The following is an 18830-nucleotide window of genomic DNA, read 5'->3' as shown; positions in this document are numbered from 1 at the left end:
TATTCCACGGGTGGTCTCACCAGGACGCTATAAAGATGCAGTAAAACCTCATGACACTTCAAATCGATCCCCTTGCTAAGGAAAGCCAACACAACATATGACGTTTTAACAACCCTATCAACGTGCGTGGCAACTTGAGGGATCTATGGACACGGACACCATGATCTCTCTGTTCCTCCGCACTGCCAAGTAATCTGCTGTTCACCCTGTATTCTGTAATCAAGTTCGACCTTCCAGAATGAATCACTTCACACTTTTCCGGATTGGACTCCATCTGCCACTTCCACACCAGCTCTGTGTCCTGTCAATGTCCCATTGCAATCTACAACAGCCCTCCACATTCCCCACCACTCAACCAACCTTCGCATGATTGGCAAACTTACTAACCCACTCTCCAACATCCACATCCAAGTCATTTACAAAAATCACAGAGAGCAGAGTCCCAGAGCCGATTGTTACAGAACCCCACTGGTCACTGAGCTCCAGGCTCAATACTGTCCATCTGCTGCCACCCTCTGTCTTCTCTGAGCCATCCAGTCCTGTATCCAGACAGACAGATTTCCCTGTATCCCAATCATCCTTCTTTTCTGAATGAGCCATCAACATATTCTGTCATATCCTCAAAGAATTTAATAAGGTTTGTAAGGCATGACCAGCCCCTCATAGTCATGCTGACTGTCTCTGATTTAACTATGGTTTTCCAAGTAGTCATAAATCCTGTCTTTAGAGTCCTCGCCAATAATCTGCACTTCACAGACATAAGACCAAATCTGTAAATCCCAGAATTCTACCTCCGTAATATGGTCCAGACGCGACAAATCTTCTCTCCTCTGCCATGTTTCCCAGAATGACACTGGAGGGTGGTGGGGGTTACAGAGATAGGGAGGGATATCAGGACACGAGGATTTTGTAGACATTAGGAGGGTTGCAGTGCCAAAAGGAGGTTTCAGTAATTGTGAGGTTTCATGGTGATGAAGGCATTTGAGGAGGGAGGGAGGGAGGATTGTAGGGAAATGAGAGGTTTCAAAGTTTCAGTGTTTTGTTAGGACTGCAAGAGGTTACTGAGATGGGGAGGGTGTAAGCACTGGTGAATATTACAGAAACATGTGGTTTTGGTTGCAATTAAGGAAGAGGATTCAGGAAGCTGGAGAGTATGGGGTCTGAACGAGGTTACACAAATGGGAAGAGTTGTCAGGAGTGGAGGTGTTTACAGAGACAGCAATGGTCTGATCTGGAGCAGAGCACCCAGATTGGGAGGGACGTGGGGACTGGAGGTCGTTTCACAGGGAGGGAGGACCATAGACCCACAGGAGGTTACAGAAATGTGGAGAGCCGTAGGGCTGTCAGGGGTTCATGGAGATGGGAATGTTGGGAGGGATGGAGAAGTTTACAGGGATAAGGATGTTTGTAGGACAGGGCTGGATCACAGACAGGGACTGTTTTAAGGAACTGAGCAGATTACAGAGATAAAGATGTTTGTATCGACTGGAAGAACAAACTGAGATATGCAGGGGAGTCGTGACTGAAGATGGTTATCGACATAGGAAGGCTTAGGTTCTGGGGGTTATGGAGGCTGTGGAACCTGGATTTCTTTTCAGAGACTGGGATAACAATTTCGGTCAGAAACAGTTTCACAGATAAGGGAGTATAGCACAAACAGGAGGAAGTTGTAGGGGAGGGTGACATTTAAACAGATAGTGGTGTAAGAGCTGGACAAGGTTATGGAGATGGGTAGATGGTGGAGACACAGGAGGAGCTTACATTGACATGGGGCTGATAGTGACAGGATGATGTTAAATAGATAGTGGGTTTTGTAGGGACTGGATTGGGAGAGGCACAGGCATGAAGTGAGTTTGACAGATCAGGATTACTGCAGAGACCTGAGAGATTACACTGATCGGGATGGTGGTCGGGTCTCCACACACTGTTGGTGTTTAGGGACTGGAAGAGATTTGGTAGATAGGGAGGGATGTAAGAGCTGCAGGAGCTTATGGAGAGTTGAAGAGTTGGAGCAATTTGCAGAGGTAGGTTTCTCAGACAGGAGTAGGTTATAGATAGTGAGGGTTGTGTGGTCTGAGCAAGTCAAAAAGAGCAGAGTTTTCACGTCTGGAAGAGGTTACACTGACAGGGACAGTTGAAGAGACTGAAGCAAAAATGCATGGAGAAGGTTACACAGATAGGGAGGTGAGTAGGGACTGAAGGTGAATACATAGACATGGAGGGTTGTATTGTTAGACGGAGCTGAGAGGGATAGGGACCGGTGTAGGGATTTACACAGATAGGGAAGGTTGTGTTTTTGGAGAAGGTTACACTGATACAGACAGTGTTAGGGAGTGTTTAGTGGACTACAGAGGAGCTCAGACAGAATGTATTATGGGGAGTGGAGGAGATTACAGACACAGAGATGGCTGTCGGGTTGAAAAGACCTTCTCCAGATCCTCAGTGCTGTAAGGCTGGAGGGAGATTATAACAGTGAGTGTTGCCAAGACTTAACTACTTCACTGATATAGAGCAGGTCTCAGCACGTAACTGTCAAAGGGAAGTTGAGACAGTCCAGATGAGTTTTCAGAGATAAAAATGTTTATGGGAGTTTCAAGAGGGAACAATGATTGGGAGTGCTGTACCAAATGGTAATAGTTATAGGGAGGGTTCTAAAAGCAGGAAGAGGTGACAGACATATCGATCTTTGAACGACTGGAGAAGGTTAAATTGACAAGGAATGTTTTCGAGTCTGGAGGAGATTACAGGTTAAGGAGAATATTGGGGATAAGGCAAGGTGTAAGAAATGGGGATGGTTGACAGGGCTGGACAATAACCTGAATAGAATCGCCATCGTGTCCAACCAGGCCATACACGCAGACACACAGTGAGGGAAGGACATGCACATACACACACAGTGAGGGGGATACACGCAGACACACAGCGAGGGAGGGACACACACAGCGAGGGAGGGACACGCACACACGCAGCGAGGGAGGGACACGCACACACGCAGCGAGGGAGGGACACGCACACACGCAGCGAGGGAGGGACACGCACACACGCAGCGAGGGAGGGACACGCACACACGCAGCGAGGGAGGGACACGCACACACGCAGCGAGGGAGGGACACGCACACACGCAGCGAGGGAGGGACACACACACACATACAATGAGGGAGGGACACGGACACACACAGCGAAGTGGGGGACATGCATCCGCACACACACACAGACACAGTGAGGGAAGGACACACACATACAGTGAGGGGAGGACATGCACACACACAGTGAGGGAGGGACACGCACACACACAGACCGGGACACACATGCAGACAGCGAGGAAGGGACAAGCACACACACAGCAAGGGAGGGACTCACACCCACACACAGCGAGGGAGGGACACACACGCACACACCGAGGCAGGGACACACACGCACACACAGCGAGGGAGGGACAAGCACACTCACAGCGAGGGAGGGACACGCACACACACAGCGAAGGGGGGGACATGCATCCACACACACACACACACACACACACACAGCGAGGGAAGGACACACACACACACACACAGTGAGGGGAGGACACGCACACACATAGCAAGGGGGGACGCGCACACACACACAAAGCGAGGGAGGGACACACGCACACACCGAGGGAGGGACACACACGCACACACAGTGAGGGAGGGACACGCAAAGAGATGCAGCGAAGGGACACACACACACACACACACACACACACACACACACAGCAAGAAAGGGATACGCACACACAACGAGGAAGAGACATGCACACACACAGCGAGGGAGGGACACGCACACAGCGAGAGAGAGGCTCACACACACGCATACACAAAGCGCGGGAGGGACACGCACAGACACACAGCGAAGGGAGATACACACACAGACACAATGAGCGAAAGACATGCACACACAGCGAGGGAGGGACACGCTGAGACACGCAGTGAGGGAGGGGACATGCACATACACAGCATGGGAGGGACACGCACACACACAGCAAGGGAGGGACACGCGCACACACAGCGAGGGAGGGACACGCGCACACACAGCGAGGGAGGGACATGCACACACACAGTGAGGGAGGGACACGCACACACACAGTGAGGGAGGGACACACAGCAAAGGAGTGAGGGACACGCAAACACACACACAGTGAGGGGAATACAGACAGACACACGGCGAGGGAGGGACACAAACACAGCGAGGGAAGGATGCGCACATACACACAGCGAGGGACGGGGACACACACACGTAAAGCGAAGGAGGGACACGCACACATACACACACACACACACACACACACACACACACACCCAGAGAAAGGGAGAGACGCGCACAAACAGCCAGGAAGGGACAAACACACACACTTATGGTGAGGGGAATACACGCAGACACACAGCGAGGGAGGGACACGCACATACACTGCAAGGGAGGGACACGCACACACCGCGAAGGAGGGACAAGCACACACATGTCGAGGGGGAGGGCATGTGCACAGAAATTAAGAGGGGGCACACACAGACATGGCAAGGGTGGGACACATGCACACATCAAGCTGGTCACAAACTCACACACAAAGCGAGGGACGGACACGCACACATACACACACACACACACACACACACAAAGCGAGGGAGGGACACGCACAGATACACACACAGAGCAAGGGAGGGACACGTGTACGCACAGCGTGGGAGGGATACACGCACTACACACAGTGAGGGGGTTACCCGCAGACACACAGCAAGGGAGGGACACACACACACACACACGCACAGCAAGGGAGGGACACATACACATACACGCAGCGAGTGAGAGACACACACAAAGTGAGGGAGGGACATGCACACATACACACACACACCGAGGGAGGGACAGGCGAGCTCGCACGCGCGCACGCGCACGCACACACACACACACACACACACACACACACACACACACACGCACACACACAGTGAGGGAGGGAAGGACATACACACACAGCGTGGCAGGGGCACGCAAACACAGCGAGGGAAGGACATGCTCACACAGCGAGGGAAGGACATGCACATACACAGCGAGGGAGGGATATACACAAACACACAGAGCGAGAGAGGATCACGTACATAAACAGCAAGGGAGGGACACGCACACCCACAGGGAAGGATGGACAAGCAGACACACAACGGGGGGAGGGCATGTGCACAGAATTTGAGAGGGGGCACGCACACACAGCGAGAGGGGACACACACAGACACGGCAAGGGAGGGACACATGCACACACAGCAAGGGAGGACAGGCACTCACACGGTGAGGGGTGATGCGGTCACACAATGGTGGGGATATACACAAAGAGCAAGGGAGGGACACACGCACAGAGTGAGGGAGTGACACGTGCACACACAGCAAGAGGCGCACACACACACACGCACGCACAAAGCAAGGGAGGGACACATACACAGACACACACACACATACACAGCCAGTGAGGGACATGGACACACACAAACATACACACAGCAAGAGAGGGACACGTGCACACACAGAGAGGGGGGACACACATGCTTATACAACGAGGGAGGGCCAAACACACACACACACACACACACACACACACACACACACAGAGCAAGGGGGGAAACTCACGCATACACAGCAAGGGAGGGACACGCACACAGTGTGGGATTGACACGCAGACACATACACACACACACGCAGCGAGGGAAGGACACTCACATACACTGTAAAAGGGTCACACATACTCACAGCAAGAGGGGACATGTACATACAGCGAGGGATGGACACGGTCATGCTCACGCACACAAACACAGACAGACAGCGAGAGAGGGGCACGCACACACACAGTGAGGGAGGGCCATACACACACAAACACACACACAGCAAGAGAGGGACACGCGCACAAACAGAGAGGGGGGAGACACATGCACACACTGCGAGGGAGGGCCACAAACACACACACACACATGCAGAGCAAGAGGGACACACACACACACATACATACAGCAAGGGAGGGACACACTCTGTCTCACACACACACACACACACACACACAGAGCAAAGGAGGGACACACACACACCCAGTGAGGAGGGACACACACACACACAGCAAGGGGGGAATGCACGCGCGCGCATACACACACACACACACACGCACACAGTGAGGAGGGACACACACACAATGGTGGGGATATGCACAAAGAGCAAGGGAGGGACACACGCACAGAGCGAGGGATTGACATGTGCACACACAGCAAGAGGCGCACACACACACACACACGCACAAAGCAAGGGAGGGACACCCACACACACAGTAAGGGGGCACGTATACACATGCACAGCGAGGAAGGGACACACACACACAGCAACGGAGGGACACGCAACGAAGTGACACAGATACACAGACACAGCGAGGGAAGGACATGCACACACAGTGAGGGAAGGACATGCACGTGCACATACACAGAGGGACACACGCACAGAGAGGGGGAGGGACACGCTGAAACACGCAGCGAGGGAGGGAGCATGGACACACACAGCGTGGGAAGGACACGCGCACACACACATCAAGGGAGTGACATGCACACACATAGCGAGGGCATGACACACAGCGAAGGAGGGACAAGCACACACACCACGAGGGGGAGGGCAAGTGCACACAAATTGAGGGAGGGACACGCAAAAACATATATATATATATATATATATATATACACACACACAGTGAGGTGGAGACACATTCGCACGCAGCGAGGGTGGGCCACGCACACACACGCACAGCAAGAGGGACACACACACACACACACACAGCAAGTAGGGGAAACTCACACATACACAGAGAGGGAGGGACACACACAGACAGCGAGGGTGGGACCAAACACACACACACAGAGTGAGGGAGGGACATACACAGACAGACACACACACACACACACACACACAGACACACACAGCGAGGGAGGGACACACACACACACACGGAGGGAGGGACACACACAGATACAGCGAAGGGGGATATGCGCACACACAGCGAGGGGGACCCGCACACTCACAGCATGGGAGGGAGACACAATTACACACACACACACAGAGGACACGCACGTAAACACACGCGCAGAGTGAGTGAGGGATACGCACACATACAGCGAGAGAGAGAAACATACACACAATGCGATGGAGTGACACAAACAGCGAGTGAGGGACACGCAGTGAAGGGGGGACACATAAACAAATACAGTGAGGATGTGACACATACACACACACACACACACAAAACGAGGGAGGGACACTCACATACACTGCAAGAGGGACACACATCCTCACAGCAAGAGGGGGACATGCACACACAACAAGGCAGGGACACACGCATGCGCAAGTGGACAAACACAGGCACACAGTGAGAGAGGGACACACAAATACACGGCAAGGGAGGGACACACACACACACAAAGACAGCGAGGATGCGAACACACACACACACACACACAGAGCGAGGGAGACACACACACACATACACATAGTGAAGGGGCAACACATGCACACACAGCGAGGAGGGCCACGCGCACACACACACGCAGCAAGAGGGACACGCACACATACACACAGTTAAGGGGATACACGCAGACACACAGTGAAGGAGTGACACTCACATACACATCAAGAGGGACACATACTCACAGCAAGAGGGGGACACGTGCACACACACACACAGAGCAAGGGAGAGAAGGACACGCACACACAGCAAGGGGAGACATGCACTCACACACGCACAGCAAGAGGGACACACACACACACAGGACCTGACACATACACAGCAAGGGACACGCACACACACAGAGCGAGGGAGGGACACACACACACACAGACAGCGAGGGTGAGACCACACACACACACACACACATACACAGCGAGGGAGAGGCACACACACACACACACACACACACACACACACAGAGCGAGGGTGAGACATGCACACAACAAGAGAGAAACATACACACAAACAGCGAGTGAAGGTCACGCAGTGAAGGGGGACACAAATACATACTGTGACGGTGTGACTCGTACACACACAACGAGGAAGGGACACGCGCGCAGACACACATACACACACACACACACACACACACACACAAACACACACAGACAGCGAGCGAGGGACACACACACAGCAAGCAAGAGGCTTGCTGAGACACGCAGCGAGGTAGGGATACACACATGCACAGCGAGGGAGTGACACGCTCCAACACAGCGAGGGGGGACACGCCCAAACAGTGAGGGAGGGACACGCCCACACGCACCGAGGGAGGGACACGCCCACACACACACACACACACACACTCACACACTGAGGGAGGGACACACAGACATACAGTGAGTGAGTAATACGCATACACACACATACAGAGCGAGTGGAGGACACCCTCACAGACTGCAAGAGGGGCACACACACACACACACACACACACAGCGAGGGTGGGACATTCACACAAACAGCGAGGTTGAGACATGCAGACACAGCGAGGGTGGGACATGTGTTCAGAAAGCGAGAGGGGGGACACACACACACAGCGAGGGGACACACACACACACAAAGTGAGGGAGTGTGACAAGCAGACATACACACACAGAAACACACACACACACACACACACACACACACACACACACTGAGGGATGGACATGATCACACACAGCGAGGGAGGGACAAACATACACAGTGAGGAGAGTTACACACACACAGCGAGGGAAGGGGACATACACGCATACACACACACACAAACACAGAACAATGGAGGGACTCGTGCACGCACAGGGATGTGCGTCCTCGGACGTGTAATCGTCCAGCTCTCACTCCAGTCTGCTCCCTCACAGGGTCACCGTCTCTGTGACTCCCAGACGTGTAATCGTCCAGCTCTCACTCCACTCTGCTCCCTCGCAGGGTCACCGTCTCTGTGACTCCCAGACGTGTAATTATTGTGGTTCTGTTCACAGAGTTGGGAATTTGTGTTGCAGACGTTTCGTCCCCTGTCTAGGGGACATCCTCAGGGAGCCTCCTGTGAAGCGCTTCTATGATCTTTCCTTCGCCATTTATAGTGATTTGTATCTGCCGCTTGCGGTTGTCAGTTCCAGATGTCTGCTGCAGTGGTCGATATATCGGGTCCAGGTCGATGTGCTTATTGATTGAATCTGTGGATGAGTGCCTTGCCTCGAGGAATTCCCTGGCTATTCTCTGTTTGGCTTGTCCTATAATAGTAGTGTTGTCCCAGTCGAACTCACGTTGCTTGTCGTCTGCGTGTGTGGCTACTAAGGATACCTGGTCGTGTCGTTTCGTGGCTAGTTGGTGTTCATGGTTGTGGATCGTTAGTTGTCTTCCTGTTTGTCCTATGTCGTGTTTTGTGCAGTCCTTGCATGGGATTTTGTACACGACATTGGTTTTGCTCATGTTGGGTATCGGGTCCTTCGTCCTGGTGAGTTGTTGTCTGAGAGTGGCTGTTGGTTTGTGTGCTGTTATGAGTCCTAGTAGTCGCAGTAGTCTGGCTGTCAGTTCAGAAATGTTCTTGATGTATGGCAGTATGGCTAGTCCTTTGGGTCGTGGCATGTCTTCGTTCCGCTGTCTTTCCCTGAGGCATCTGTGGATGAAATTGTGTGGAGTTTGACCCCACCCCGCAGCTCACCAACAGGATAAACAAGACACTGAGAAACCTACAATAAAAACGGACAGATAACCATGTTTGACCTACAGAGAATGAAAACTGAAAGCAACAACATCCCCAGATTCTATGGACTACCTAATGTGCACAAACCAGACATCCCACTCAGACTCATAGTATCACTACCAGGGACACCATCACACAAACTGGCTAAAGAACTACTGCAGAAACTGAAACACCTGATCAGTGGATCCAGACACTCTGTACAATCGACACAGGAATTCTTGGACATCATCAGAAATATACACAGCGACAAGGAAGAAACCATGGACTCATTCGATGTAATGGCACTGATCACCTCCATCGACAAAACCCTAGCCAGAGAAACAATAGCCAACCTGCTGGACATACAGAACAGACAACAGGACGTTGAACCTATCAACAAAGACGGCATACTCAAACTACTGGACCTGGGCCTCACAACACACTTCACATTCAACAACCAAATATATGAACAAATCAACAGCACCCCCATGGGCTCACCCATCTCTGCACTCATAGCAGAAGCGGTAATGCAAAGATTAGAACAAACAGTCTTACCACAAATTCAACCCAAACTCTGGGTCAGATACATGGATGACACCTTTGTAATCATTAAAAACACAGAAATAGAGAACACACACCGGATCATCAATGCCACAATCACAGGAATCCGATTCACGAGAGAGGAAGAAAAGGACAACCAACTCCCATTCTTAGACGTGATGGTACAGAGAACAACTAACGGAGAATTCACCACAAAGGTTTACAGGAAAGCCACACACACAGACCAAATCCTAAACTACTAAAGCAACCACCCCAACACACACAAACGAAGTTGCATCAAGACACTGTTCAAAAGGGCCACAACACACTGCAGTACACTAGAACTACAAAAAGAGGAAGAAGAACACCTATACAATGTATTCGCCAAAAACGGATACCCCCACAATTTCATTCGGGATTGTCTGGTTGGATTTGCTCGACGACTGTCCTCTGATATTGATCAGGGCAGTGCAGATGATGTGGTTTATATGGAGTTCATTAAGGTCTTTGACGAGGTCCCACACGGAAGGCTGGTCCAAAAGGGAAGATCCCATTGGATTTAAGGTAAGTTGGTAAATTGGGTCCACAATTGGTGGAGGGTTGGTTTTGGGATTGAAAGCCTTTGCCCAGCGGGTGTACCACAGGGATCTGTGCTGGAACCATTGCTGTTCAACATGGACATTAATCACTCGGATGTGAAAGCAGAAGGTAACATTAGTAGGTTTGCAGATAACCTGAAAGGTGAGGGTGTTGTCCACAGTGAGGGGGATGGACTCAGGCTGCAGTCTGATATCGATCAGATGATAAACTGAGCAGAGTAATGACAGACAGAGTTTACTTCTGATCACTGTGAGGTAATGCACTGTGGGAAGTCTAATAAACGAATGATATACATCATGAATGGTAGGTTCTCCTGGAGAACTGAGGAACACAGGGACCTTGGTGGGCAAGTCCCTGGATGTCTGAAGGTGTCAGCACAGGTAGACAGGGTGGGGAATACACATGAACTGGGAGCAGGAGGGGGACCCACATCTGGTGGGGAACGTTTCTGGAGCTGCTCGAGAGGATTTAAACTCGTCTGGCAGGGCTGGGTGACCCCAAAGGGTCGTAAGGCCAGAAAGAAAGTTGAAGCTGGTACAAATGTTCAAGAGACGAATATAAGGAGACAAGGGAGGGCAAGGACATAGCAGACAATGAGGGAAAACTGGTGGATTAAACTGCAGTTATTTCAATACAAAGGGCCAGACAGATAAGGCAGATGAACCCAGAACATGGATGGGAACATGGGATTGGGATCCCATAGATATTACAGAAACACAGCTGAGGGAGCAACAGGAGCAGCAGCTCAATGTTCCGGAGACAGATACTACAGGAAGGATAGAACAGGAGGGAAAACAGGAGGAGAGCTGGTGGGTTTGATTGGGGGAAAACATCCCAGCAGTACCTAGAGGGAGGATTCATGTAGGATCGCCCAGTTAAACGATATTAGTGGAACTGAGAAATAAAAATTGGTCGTTAGTTTTCTACGGTCAGACTACAGCGATAGGCAATGGGAGATGGAGGAGCAAATATGTCAGGAGATTTCAGATATCTCTTAGAATAATAGGGTTGTAATGATAGGGGATCTTAACCGTTCCAAACCTGGACTGGGATTGTTACTAATTTAAACATTTGGTTAGAAGGAATTTGTTAAGTGTGTTCCGAAAATGTCCAGTCATTATGTAAGTGGCCCAACTGGAGAATGGGGCTAAACCTGACCTCCCCAAGGTCGGGAACGGGACTGAGGTGTTAGTGGGGGAGCACTTTGGAAACTGACCACAACTGTATTAGTTTGAAAATAGCGATGGAAAAGGACAGGCCTGGTCCACAAGTTAAAGTTATTCAATGGAGCAAGATAGTATTAGATATGAATTTTTAAAGTAGATCTGGGGAGGCTATTTGCAGATAAAGGGAAGTCTGGCAAGTAGGAATATTTTAAAACCGAGATAAAAGGAGCGTTCAGCGATAGCATGTTCCTGTTAGTGTGCAGCTCAATGCTGACTGAATTAGGAAACAGTGGCTGAGTTTCAAGGCTGTGGTCAAGAAAAAGGAGTCACATGTCAGATATAACTGGCTGACTCAAGGGAATCCCTTCAGGAGCATCGGGGCTGTAGAAATACACTTAGGATGGAAATCAGGAATGTAAAAAGGGGACACGAGATAGCTTTGGCAGAGAAGGTTTAGGAGAATCCAAAGAGACTCTACAAGTGTATTAAGAGCAAAAGAAGAGCTCGGGACAAACCCGGTTTCCTTAATGATCAATGAAGACAACGATGTGTGAAACTACAAGATCCAAAACAAATATTTCACTTTGGAACTTACTGTGGATAAAGACTGGGACAGTGTTTGGCCTGGGCACTATTGGAATACTGTGTGTAATTCTGGTCTCAATGCCATCGGAAGGATGTCGTGGAACATGAAAGGGTGCAGAAGAAATGACCAAAGATGTTGCCAGGGTTGGAGGATTTGTGCTTCAGGGAAAAGCCTGAATAGGCTGGGGCTGTTTTCACTTGAACATGGGAGGCTGAGGAGTTAACCGATAAAGGGTGTTTAAAGTCATGATGGTCATCGACAGGGTCAATAGACAAGGTCATTTCCCCAGGCGAGGGAAACTTTTCAAAGGAGTCTAAAGGACAACTGACTCCCGCAGAGTGGATGGAATAAGCTGCCAGAGCAAATAGTGGAGGCTGATAGAAATACATTTAAAAGGCATGTGGATGGATGTATGAATAGCAAGGGTTCAGAGGGATATTGGCAAAATTGTGGCAAATGTGACTAGAAACATCATGCAGGAGTTGGTCCGAAGGGCCTGTTTCTGTGCTGTACATCTCTATGACTCAATGTCTTGAAATGAGTCCACATTATAGAAAAGGAGGTGCTAGAGGTTTTAAAACACAAAGGTAAATAAATCCTCAGGACCTGATCAAATGGATCTCAGGACATTGTGGGAAGCTGGTGAAGAAATTGTAGGGCCCCGAGTAGAGATACTTGTACCATCGAGAGCTATGTGTGATAGGCTGTTAGACTGGAGGGTGGCATTGTGGACAGTGAAGAAGGTTTTCTGAGGTTACAAAGGGATCCTGATGAAATGTGTGAATGGCTGAAAAACTGTAGATGGAGTTCAATCTGATTAAACGCGAGGTAATGCATTTTGTACAACAAACACGTGCAGGACTTATCCAATTAATGGCAAGATCTTCAGTAGTGTTGTAAAACAGAGGGAACTCATGGTTCAGCTACATAATTCTTTGAAGTTTGCAACATGGAGAGAGAGGATAGTTTAAAAAAAGGTGCTGGCCTCACTTGCTTTCATTGCTCAGTCCTTTGGATATAGGAGTTGGGAAGTCGCATTGAGATTATACTGGCCATTGGTGAGTCCTCTTCTGGAATACTGTGTCCACTTCTGGTCTCCCAGTTATAGGAAGGATATTATTAAGCTGGAAAGGGTTGGGAGGAGATTTACTGTGATGTGGCTGGGTACGAAAGGCTTCAGTATAAAGAAAGGCTGAATAGGTTGGTGTTTTTCACTGAAATGTGAATGTTGACAGATGACCTCATAGAAGTTTATAAAATCATGAGGGGGATCGATAGAGTTAATGGGAGTTGTCTTTTCCCATGGACAGGGGAGTTTCAAGACAAGGCACTACATTTTTAAGTTTAGAGGAGAGACATATAAAAAAAAAGACACGAAAGGCACATTGTTACACAGAGGGTGGGTTGTGTGTGGAATGAACTTCTCAAGGAAGGGGTGAACATGGGGACAATTACAATGTTCAAAAGATATTTGGATTAGTACAGGAATAGGAAAGGTTTGAAGGGATATGATCCAGGAACAGGCAGGTGGGATGACATCCGTTTTAGAGTATAGTTAGCGTTAACTGAACAGTGCGGTATTACTCCAACTATGATTATAATGTTGTGTCATTAATTAAGAAAGGCTGCAAGAGAAAGCCAGGGAACTACAGACTGATGAGCAGACATCAGGGCGGGTCAGTTGTTGGGGGTCATTCTGAGAGGTAGGCCGTCCATGCATTTGGAAAGATAAGGCCTGATTACAGACAGCCAGCATGGCTTTGTGCGTGGGAAAACATGTCCCACAAACTGGACTGGAGTTTGCTCAAGATGTGAACAAAAAGATACACGAAGGCAGAGCAACAGACGTTGTTTCTGGCTTCAACAAACCCTTGTTCAGGGTGTAGCATGATACATTGGTTAGTAAGGGTAGATCACAAAGGATCAGGGAGAGCTTGCCAACTGGACACAAAATGGGATGACAGTGGGAGACAGTGGGTGGTGGAAGAGGGTTGTTGTTCAGACTGGGGTCTCTGACCAGCAGTGTGCTGGAAGGATTGGTGCTGGGACCACTGTTGTACACCATTTACATAAACAATCTGAGTGAAAATATAGGAGTCCCTGTTAGTATGTTTATGGATACCAAGATTAGTGGAAGAGTGGGCAGGGAATATAGTTATCGAAGGGGATGTTAATCAACTGGGCCAGTGGGCCAAGGAATGAAAGATGGATTTTAATTCAGGTGTTGGATTTAGTTAAGACAAACCAGGGAGGACTAACACGGGTAATGGTTGGACCCTGGGCAGTGTTGTAGAAAAGGGAGAGACCAAGGGATGCAGTTACATTGTTCCTTGGACTGGCATCACAGGGCGACAGGGTGTTGAAAGCGGCAATTGGCACACTTGTCTTCATTGGTCAGAGCATTGAGTACATGAGTTGGAGATATAGGTAACATTGTCGTCTATATTTCTCCTGGGCAGGGGAGGCCATGGGGTGACGTTATAAAGATTTATGAAACCATGTAGGGCCAAAGTAAGGTGAATTTCCAAGGGTAGGTGAGTCCAAAGCTAGAGGCATAAACGTGAGGTGACAGAGCAATGATTTAAAGAGGGGGTTGAGGGGCAACATTATCCACAGAGGATGGTGCATAGACAGAATGGACTGCCAGAGCAAATGGTAAAAACAAGTACAATTACAACATGGAAAAGACACTCGGGCAGGTACATGGAGAGGAGAAGGTTTGAAGGGATATGAGCCAAACACAGGCAAACGCGACACATTCCATTTAGGAAATCTCAGCTGAAGAGTCAAGCCACACAGAAACAGACTCGATGTCTCCAGTTATCGGAGGAGGAGACTATCGAGACAAGGTATGTTGTAGAGACTGAAGCAAGTTACAGCGATATGGATGGTCATCTGGACTGTAGGTTTCAAATACGTGAAATAATTGGTGAGAGGGGAGGAGATGACAGAGATAGGAACTGTTATAGGAGTTAGAATGATTGAAGACACTGGTCCTCAATACAAGCCATAGAAACAGTGTTGGAGAGGGAATAGGGAACAGAAAGATCCCAGGCAGCATTACCACACTCTCGTGGGAGGCCTGCTTTCCCCTCAGTTGTTCTGATGCTCCCTAAGAAAGCACAGGCCTTGACTGATAACTGGGAACTCCCGAAGCTGTCTCATCACAACAAAATTTGCAGCAGGCGTGGTGATTGAGCCTGGGGCGTGTTTGTACTGTGCTCCCCCTCCAGCACTTTCTCTATGTCACGTCTTGTTAGCTGATGTTTGGATCCCCCTTATTACTTTCTGCTCTGTGCACTGGAATGATCTTACCTGGCAGCAGGATTTATTGAAGACTCCCGACCTCCCTGACTTCGTCTTTCTGGCTGACCAACCATTGTCCCAACCAGCAGTTGGCAAGTCTATTGAGTCAGGAACTCCATGAGTACCTATAGAAGACACAGAAATAGGCAGAATGGGAAATTAGACTGATTCTGTGAGGGTTACACATATAAAATGACAGTGAGCCCACAGAGATCTGGAAAATCCCAGTCTCCATTCCTGACCTGTGCTGCCTCATCTCTCTGGAGTGGAGAATTCTGTTGGCTCATGATCTGGAGTAGCTTCAAGAGTGAGAGACGCTGACAGAGGCAGCAATTAGACCCACACATGGATACCACATGGAGAGGTACTGAGTCACATCACCAGAGTGCCGGATCAAACAATTGTGCAGGAAGAAAGGGTTTTGATTCATGTTGCAATGGGATATACAAACTGTGAGCAGGTGAAGTGATGGCCTAGTGGCATTATTGTGTGACAATTTATACAGAAACTCAGCAAATGTTCTCTGGACACAGGTTCAAATCCCACCATTGCAAATGATTGAATGTGAAGTAAATGCTTCAAAAACGATGTAATTAAAAACCTGTAAATGAGTATTAAACAATTGCTGATGTTAAGAAAAATCCATCGGGTGCATTCCTGTCTTTAGTGAAGTAATCTAAGTTGGGACTGGGATATCACAGGTAATTACAGAACAACAACTGAGGGAGGGACAGGACAGGCAGCTCAATGTTCCAGGGGACAGATGCTGCAGGAAGGACAGAAGGGGAGCTGAGAGAGGAGGAGAGCTGCTGGTTCTGATGGGGCGAAACATCACAGCAGGACTGAGAGAGGATATTCCTGCAGGATCACCCAGTGAAGCTGTGTTCGTGGAATTAATTAATAACAATGGGTCTTCCCTTTCCTCTGATTGTTCTACAGACCCCGAGAGCCCCGCCCTCCTGCACCTTGACCTTCTCAAGATGGCGGCCCTCAGGCCCGCGCTCCCTCTTCCCTCAAACAAATGGCGGCCATGACATTGGGCCACTTCCCTGATCAGAGACCGCAACCTCCTAAACCGGGCCTGGGGGGTCTTTTTCGAGTTATTTTTAACCTGTATCCAGGAATTGTGAAATTTCTCCGCTACTTTCTCCCAGCGAGGCTCCCACACACCGGCTCTAAGCGCCGCTCTCTGAAGCTGATCGCAGCCGCTGCCGGAGAAAGCAGTTCCATGTCTCTCTCTCTGTGTCCTGATCAATGTGACGCTGCGCATGCTCCACATAGAAACCAAACTGCGCGTGCGTCTGAGATTATCGGTGAGTTTATAGAGAATATTCATATCTACACAGGATCATGGGGAAAATATGAGTCATTAACAATTGCTCTGTCGAGTTATAGTCATCGAGAGGATTAGTATGCAAATAGATTGTTCGGTCCAACTTAACCATACTAGCCAGGTATGTAAATTACCAATCGTTCTGTGAGTTTGAAAATAAGTTTCTTACTCGAGTTGTGTAAACCGACCTGTGAATTATTCACGCCGACCTGTGAATTCTTCTCAGCTCGTCCCCCTAAACTTTTGCAAAATCACCCATGTGTTTATCCAAGGATTGTTTAAATCTCCCTAATGTACGTTATCAGATTTACATCTCAACTATTTCGTTAAAATCTCACATTGATTCATGGGAGAGGCTTAATGCTCCACTATGTAGTGAGAATGATCAATCCTGAAGCGTTCACTCTCCGAGAATGCTTTGGTCCCGTTCCTCACTCACTCTGGTTCGACGACCGGCTGCTGCTCGGTCCTCCTGTTCCGCCCCTTCCTCCCAATTGCGGAGTTGATTCAGGCGCGACTCAGTAGGCTAAGGGACAGGGGAGGTTGGAGTCGATGCCTTGTAATGTGGTGAAAATGTCCTGAATCTTGGATCGAGAGGGCAGGTGTGTGTAACAACAACCTGATTAAGAAAAAACAAGGGAAGGCAGGAACAGAGTAAAAACAATAGAACATGCAAACAATGTGGTGGGGCTCTCAATGCTCTGGTGATTTTCGTCTTTACCATGTGTTTCAGGGCCCCAGGGCATCCCAGTACAGACTGTGCCACTTCTCTTTGTGCACAGCCAGATACCACGATTGTAGGGCAAAGTGATGTGGTGGGGTACAGATTCTGGATTAGAGGTGCTGGAAGAGCACTGCAGTTCAGGCAGCATCCGAGGAGTAGTAAAATCGACGTTTCGGGCAAAAGCCCTTCAGGAATAAAGGCAGAGAGCCTGAAGCATGGAGAGATAAGCTAGAGGAGGGTGGGGGTGGGGAGAAAGTAGCATAGAGTACAATATGTGAATGGGGGAGGGGATGAAGGTGATAGGTCGGGGGCAGTCGGAGGATGGAGTGGATAGGTGGAAAAGAAGACAGGCAGGTAGGACAAGTCAGGACAAGTCACGGGGACAGTGCTGAGCTGGAAGTTTGAAACTGGGATGAGGTGAGGGAAAGGGAAATGATGAAACTGTTGAAGTCCATATTGATGCCCTGGGGTTGAAGTGTTGCGAGGCGGAAGATGAGGCATTCTTCCTCCAGGTGTCTGGTGGTGAGGGAGCGGCGGTGAAGGAGGCCCAGGACCTCCATGTCCTCAGCAGAGTGGGAGGAGGAGTTGAAATGTTGGGCCACAGGGCGGTGGGGGTGATTGATGCGGGTGTCCCGGAGATCTTCCCTAATGTGCTCTGCTAGGAGGTGTCCAGTCTCCCCAATGTAGAGGAGACCGCATCGGGAGCAATGGATACAATAAATGATAATAGTGATGCACAGATAAAACTTTGATGGATGTGGAAAGCTCCTTTAGGGCCTTGGATAGAGGTGAGGGAAGAGGTTTGGGCACAGGTTTTACAGTTCCTGCAGTGGCAGGGGAAAGTGCCAGGATGGGAGGGTGGGATTTTGGGGGC

At 49.5% G+C, this 18830-nt stretch overlaps 1 long non-coding RNA gene across 2 annotated transcripts in view; it reads right to left on the bottom strand.

Moving 5' to 3' along the window:
- LOC140494021 (uncharacterized) overlaps positions 1 to 17138 on the bottom strand; it is a 41794-nt gene extending 24656 nt beyond the window's left edge. The window contains exons 1-2 of one of the 2 annotated variants that reach the window (XR_011963832.1): positions 17011 to 17138; positions 15909 to 16024 (exon numbers count right to left, since the gene is read on the bottom strand). This is a non-coding gene — a long non-coding RNA (uncharacterized lncRNA). The remainder of the gene's footprint in view (positions 1 to 15908; positions 16025 to 17010) is intronic. The other variant, XR_011963833.1, reaches the window with a different exon arrangement.
- Positions 17139 to 18830: the final 1692 nt, after the last annotated feature.

This window comes from Chiloscyllium punctatum, chromosome 23 (assembly GCF_047496795.1).
Source record: "Chiloscyllium punctatum isolate Juve2018m chromosome 23, sChiPun1.3, whole genome shotgun sequence".
Classification (NCBI taxonomy): domain Eukaryota; kingdom Metazoa; phylum Chordata; class Chondrichthyes; order Orectolobiformes; family Hemiscylliidae; genus Chiloscyllium; species Chiloscyllium punctatum.
The sequence above is the reverse complement of the archived record's forward strand: the minus strand, read 5'-3'. Positions and strand labels throughout refer to the sequence as shown.